Raw genomic sequence first — 6,854 nt, 5'->3', positions numbered from 1 at the left:
TCTCTCTCTCTCTCTCTCTCTCTCTCTCTCTCTCTCTCTCTCTCTCTGTGTGTGTGTCCCTGGGGGATGGCCCTGGGGGCAGACCTAGGCAGCTGGACACTCCTTGGATTTGGATTCTCAGCCATCTAGCACTGGAGGAGGCCACAAAACCAGTTGTGTTCTTTTCCCAAGAAAATCTGAGAGTCCTGTTTAGCCAGGGCATTTTGGACATAGTTTCAATGGCTATTGGTCCACTTGAGAATGATGAGAGGGACGCCTGCTTGTACTTTGGTGGGCTACTAGAGGCCTCCACACACTGGTAAGTGGTACTCTTTGTGGTGCAAAACTTCAGAGTAAACTCTCAAGACTACTAGTTAGAGGCAACCTCAGGATTTCTGGGGACTGAGACCCCTGTACCTGAAGTTTGGTGTGTGTGTGTGTGTGTGTGTGTGTGTGTGTGTGTGTGTGAATGTAAATTCCATAATAATCTCTACTGTGAAGGACGTTGGCTTTTAGTTATAAAGCTCATCCTCACCCTGACAGGAATCAGGACTTCCGAGATGTTTCTCTGAACTCAGGTCCCAGTCCCCTGCCCAACTCCAGCTAAGGTGAAAACTCTGTGGTAACTGAACTCTCTAGGTGCAGAAACCAGCTAGAGCTGGAGAAGGGGGTACAGAACAGGGCCTTGGTTTGACTGAAGAGCTCCAGGACCAAGGGAGAGAGAGGTCCAGCTTGGCACGTTTCTCCAGGCTGCAATCCTAGCCGCAGACACAAGGCCAGAGAGAGCCGACTCCTGAAGGTCCAGCTGGTGCTGTCTTCTGCCTGGGCGCCCTCTGCTTCCCTCGCTGAGAGGTGCCCGTAGCACTCTCCTTCACTCTGGTCCTTGTTACTGAGAGGACAGCCTTACTGTCGAGGCTACAATGCAAACACTATCAGAACAACCGTGTCGTGACCAAGCCCCAGAGCTAGTCTTAACCTTTTGGCGCTTGCAGCAAATTGAACATTAGGAAGGCTCCAGTTCCTTACAAAGATGAAGCCCAGGAAGAAAGGAAGGAGGAAAAAGAAGCTATGTGGAATTAGTTGGAAGCCGCAGCATTCCCCAGCGACAGCAGCCATTAACATTATAATCTCCAACGCCATTTTTTTTTTAAATGTAACACTATTGTTAGTAAATCAACTCCTCCGGTCCTCAGAGACGCTGACCCCTGGCAATGCAGTGAAAGTGTAATTATCTCTCTGAATCTTGGACAGATTTAAGAGATTACATTTCAACTAAATCTATATCAATGCTAATTCCCTTTCTTTCCCCCCACCCCCAAAGCCTGCAGGTGCTAGGCACTGGGAAATGGCATTGGGCCCCAGCAGAACGCCTCACAAAGAGGAAAGGGCTTGCTGCGTACAAGGCCAAAAGAAATGAAGCCCCACATAAAATTACACCTTTTTTTTTTAAAAAAAATACTACAAAACCTGGTTCTTATATAGCAACGTTAAACAAAGCAGTTATGCTAAATTAGCGTTGCATAAAGGCGAGTTTAATGCTCGGTTACAGTCAACTGGTGTATCTCTGATGGCTAATTGTCTATCAAAATTAAAGAGAAAGGAACAAATGATTCGTTATAAGGTGTTAAAAGCCTCAACAAAAGGACATTTCACAAATATAATATCGGCAGCTCGGGAATTGCCCGCGGGGTTGTTCAGGCCCCAGCCCTGCGCTGCTATGAGAAGTGAGGTGCGGGGTGCTATTTGCCTGGCAAGAGCTCATTTCCCCCCAAATGAGTATAATAAAAACCAAAGAGGACATATTAGTGTAAAGATCGGGATTAATCTTAATCCGGGAGATTGGAGGAGGGCTGACAAGGCGACTCTTACTCTCTATGCCCAGACTGGGATTGCAGAGCTCTTTTCCAGATCTCCTTCTTTCCTCACTAGGACATCACATCCAACGTGCCACTGTCCAACGATGGGGACAAGAGGAGACAGAGAGAGGGCTGCACAGTTCCGGCTCTTCCCTGCTTTCCCTGGACTGAGCCTAGATCCCCGCTCAGTCCAGTACGTGCTTTTCTGCTTGATTGGCCTGGGGGTTGGAGGGCACAGGCAAGCACTGCCAGCCTCACCCTCACCTCCCGCTCCAGGCTGGGAAGGACACAGAGTACAATACAACCCCCTCCCTTTCCCAAGGCGTCACCAGATCCAGAACTCGAAGCATATTTGTTGTTCAAAGTTAATTAAACCTGAAAGCAACAAAAACGCGCGCGCCAGGTACACGGAGGCCGATTTTCCACACGGTCCGCACAGCCAGAGAAGCCACAAGGGCCGAAGTGACTCTTCCCACCCAGAGAAATCTCTGTAAGAGACTCTGAGACTGGGGAATAAAAGCTGAAACCAAATCATGCAGCAAGAGTAACAAACCGTCTGGAAAATGGACCCACGGAACCGCGAGAATGTACTTCCTTAAAAAAAAAAATCTTTGACAACTTGTGTCCTAAGGAAAATATATTGAAGATAATTGAAATGATTACAATTCGCTGCTGCCTGACTTTGAATATGAGCAGTCACATAATGACATCCCCTTCATACAACAACAGTTTAATTTCCATTCTCCGTCTTTGGAATCCTTGCGCCAGCCGCCCGGGCAACGCGGTGCTGATGCAGAAATCTTTCTTGGCTCCCGTCTGCATTATTTATGTGTGTGGGGGGGTGTGTGTGGATGAGACAGGAACGGAGACGGGGTTCAACCTCTCCCCACCCTTAGTCTGGAAATTCCAAGGAACCCATGGACACCAGGGAGCCGAGAGAATCGCTATCCTGGGCCGCTCTGCCCGTCGAGGCTGCGGCGAAAGATGAGGTCTGGTTGGCTTCTTTGTCCTTGGGAGCCCTCCTGGGAACACTCCTTCAGCTCCCACCTAGTTGGGCCGAATCCAGGGGTGGACTTAAGCCGGAACCCCGTGGTGGATCAGTCCCAGTTCTCCCATCCTTCCTTCCACCACCAATCCTTTCCTTTCTGTTTCAGAACTCCCAGGGTCTAGCTCAGCAGGATGGACCGTACTCTGTGAGTAGGGGTGGGGGCTTCGCGAATTTGGAAGTTGTCTCAGCCTTGATCTGGTTCCAGACTTCCCGCGGCCGCTCCAAACCCTGAGACCACCAGAAAAGAAAGAAAAAAAAGTCAGTCTCTATGCAGTGGGAGATGCAAGCGCTCACCTTTGAGCGCGGTCCCATGGAACTGTTAGAGCCCGGACCAGGGAGCCAAGGAGTGGGTCAGTGCGCACCGGCCCAGGAAGGCCTCTGCTGCGCGCAGGCGCGGACCCGGCCGCCGCCCCCTCTCCAAGCACAGGGTTGAGGGGACAGACCCTAAGCCCCTCTCTGAGCAACTACTGCCTCTTAAAAAAAAAAGACCATCTGGTAATTGTCTTTCTTTAGATCTTCCCTTAATTATGCTTTTAATTAAAGATGGTTCAAGGCACCGGACCACATGAAGGGCAGTAATTACAAATTACATTACAAACCCGACAGATGTAGCGCGATCTACTGGGAAAAAGGTAGCGGAATAAAAATTTGACTAAACTTTGGGATAAATTAATCGGCGGCCTGGAGAACAGAAGCGCAGTTCTGGTCGTGTAGACTGCAAGCAGGATTTAAGTTTTGTGTCATCATGACTGTTTTCATATTTCTTTGACGTCTATTGATTTGGAGGCAGCTGCAAGCCTTTGTCACAGGAGAGAAGAGCAGTCACAATATATTAGCTTGATGGCATAACTCGAACCGGAGAGGCGAGGGGAGCTACAGTGACGGGGGCACACGTGACCTCCTGCCCGCGGCTTCCCAGCCCAACCCTCACTTAAAACTTGTTCTAACTGGAACTGTGAGTATTGCTCTCGGTACAGTCTGAAGGTGCTCTTCTGTCTAGGGTGCGGATGGCTGTGAGATGGAAGTGAGGGAGGGTCCCTCACTACCTCTGCTGGGGGCCACTGAAGCTCTCGGTGGCACTTCTGGTCCGGCCTTTTGGATGAAGTTTTAGGGTTCAACTGTTTAGTCCCAAGGCTCTGGACAAAGTCCTCGCTCAGCCTGGCCTATTTGGGGGGGGGCCTTCTCGTGAGGATGTGAGCCGGAAAGATACGTGGCTCAGGAAGCTATTGGACTGCCCAGAAGGTGTCCCCCGCCCCCGCCCTCTGGTGCGGGGCTACCAAACCACAACGGGATTGTACCAGGTCGGGATCCAAACTGCAAACTCAAGGAAGGGAATTAGGTCACTCTCTTCTCTAAACCTTACCCTGTCTTCTCTTACCTCAACTCCATCCTGGTATCACCATAGCCTGGAACACATTTTCAAGCCGGAGTCCACTCACTCTGAGCCAGTAGCTCTGCTTTATGGAAAAACTATGTGCCCATCACTCACCCATCTATTTACAACACCAACACCGGTGCTGTGCCTCATGGACATCCATGGTCAATTAAACACACCCACTTAGGGCGGGATGATGAAGGCTTTCTATTAACCACAGGCGTTCAGAAATGGACGCAAACCTAATTTGGTCTTTTTGTTGGGGATGAATGTTCCCAGGCAAGGTTTTTGATCCAGCCTGCTTTGGGAAAAGAGGAAGATCCAGCGGCCTGGCATTTCCTTCCGCGACCTTCGGAAGGAAAGTTTTCCTTTTGATTCTCCCTGTGTCCTTCTTTTCTTTTGTATGGCAGTTTCTGAGAGGAGTGGAAATATTTTGACTAGACCTCCCCAGGGGCCTTTTAAATACAAGGCGCCGTCATCCCTGCAATAGTTCATAGTTTCAAAATTTGGATGTAAGAGTCTGTCTTGCTGTGGAAAATCATGTAATTGATGGTGACTGTTCAACTCATACAGTGAAGCCATGTATTCCCTAGAGATGGCTCAAATGTGAGGGGTTGCTACTTTTCCAACAGTTTTTAGATGGAGAAGAAAAAGAAAATTTCTAACAGACCTTTGTTATTGTGTCACAGCAAGAGCACATTTCATTGGTTCTCTTCCATCTCTTCCTTCTTGCTGTTGGGGCAGATACAGGAAAAACACAGAAATAAAAAACAATACTTAAACGGTGAAAAGCCTATCTGGCTTTTCTACATATCTGAATGAGGACTCACCGACTCTATTTTGATATATACTATAAAGCAGATCTGTTGAAACAGATGTGTGCAGAGTTCAGAGAAACTAAACTTAGTAGGAAAAGAACCATGCTAAGGGTATCCTAGTTTTTGTGTATAATACAGGTGATATAGTGCTTTTTCATTCAAAAGGAAGCGAAGGGGGCCAGGAGGCGGACAGTCTCTTTCTCTGTCTGTCTCTTTCTGCCTCTGTCTCTTTGCCTCTGTCTCTCTCTGTCTCTCACTCTCTGTCTCTCTGGCTCTCTGGCTCTTGTGTGTGTGTGTGCACGCATGCGTGCATTTCCCATGTATCCAGGTATTCATGATTTATACTCAGAAAATATTTCTAAAAACAGATGTGATGCCAAGTATGGTGGTATAATAGATGTCTGTGATTCCAGAACAGCCAGGGCTACATTGTGAGACCCTGTCTCAAAATAAACAAATAGAGACAGGTCATTACAAATTTGGCTTCGTCTTCTGTGGATGTCTGGGTCTTTGGAGTTGTAACAGGTTAGGTCATGGTTTTGAATTTCTAGCACTTTCACTGTTGGTTGTGGCCATTTTATTTTAAGGCCTGGATGCTCTCAAGAAGGTGCCCAGGCAGTGTTTATTTATTTCTCCTGCCAGATTTTCTGTTAGATGAAACATATTGTTTTTAGATCAATCATCTTAGCCATCTCTAAATTCTTTTAAAATACTCTATTTATGAGTTTTTTTTAAAAAGGGAGATTTTTTTGTTTCGTTTGTAAGCAATTTCTAATGATAATAGATAGATAATAATAGGTAACAAAACTCAATACCAAGAATTTAACATAAACTTGTGTACAATACTGAAAATGCTCTCGAGTAGGAAAAAACAAAAAAGAAAAAGAAAAATGTTAAAATGCCTATTGCTTGTGATGCTAACCTCTTTTCAGTGCAAGGAATGGAAAATTTTCAGCTGGGTATTCTGTTTTCTCACTTTGTTTCCTCTGTAATGCTCAGCAGTGCTCTGCCTGCCTTCTCTGTCTTCCCACAGCCTGTGTGTACACTGTGAACTTCAATAAATATAAATTACTGCTTAAAAGAGTAAAGACTGGCTACTTCGTGTCTCATTGTTCTTGCTCTACAGACTGTTCAAAAAATTTATTTTATTTTATTTTGCAAACTCCATTGTAGCCATTTCCCCTCGATTCCATGATGAAAGCGAATGGCAAATGCCATTCAATCTAGAAGAGCTCAAGCCCAGAAAATATAGATTTGTTCAAAGCCTCTGTTAAGTTTATTTTTAGACTTGGAAGCAGAACTAGTCTGGAGGCCACATCAGTACACATATCTGACTCCATATGAGGCTGCTTGAAGCAGGTGGCTTTGAGTTATCTTGGAAACAGAACACATGCATGGAAGTGCTCACTCCTCTGAGACTGACCAGGCAGCAGCCACCCTCAGGAGGAGCAGAGCGCTCACTCTGCAGCTGCCTCTCATTTGCAGACCAGAGAAACTTTTTTTTTTTTTCTGATTTTTCTTGCCTGCATTACTTTGTGTGTGTGTGTGTGTGTGTGTGTGTGTGTGTGTGTGTGTGTGTCTGCCAGCTAAACCAGAGAGAAGCCTGAAACATCTTGTCTTGGGGGATTTTCTGCAGCTTTGCCACATTCCCTGGAGAAACTGGCAATCCTGGAGCTGATGGAGGGATTACAGAGAGCCACAAACATCATTCCCCTCTAATCCATCTGGACCAGATGCAATACTGATAACAACCTTTACTTGACAGTTACAGACCATTC

At 46.7% G+C, this 6,854-nt stretch overlaps 1 long non-coding RNA gene across 1 annotated transcript in view; it reads left to right on the top strand.

Annotated features, from left to right (window-relative positions):
• The window catches only part of LOC114620764, a 25,343-nt gene extending 19,190 nt beyond the window's left edge, over positions 1-6,153 (top strand). Inside the window, exon 3 of the long non-coding RNA XR_003711353.1 lies at positions 2,692-6,153. This is a non-coding gene — a long non-coding RNA (uncharacterized LOC114620764). The remainder of the gene's footprint in view (positions 1-2,691) is intronic.
• The last annotated feature ends 701 nt before the right edge of the window (positions 6,154-6,854 follow it).

Source organism: Grammomys surdaster, unplaced genomic scaffold (assembly GCF_004785775.1).
Source record: "Grammomys surdaster isolate TR1022 unplaced genomic scaffold, NIH_TR_1.0 170, whole genome shotgun sequence".
NCBI lineage: Eukaryota > Metazoa > Chordata > Mammalia > Rodentia > Muridae > Grammomys > Grammomys surdaster.
The sequence above is the reverse complement of the archived record's forward strand: the minus strand, read 5'-3'. Positions and strand labels throughout refer to the sequence as shown.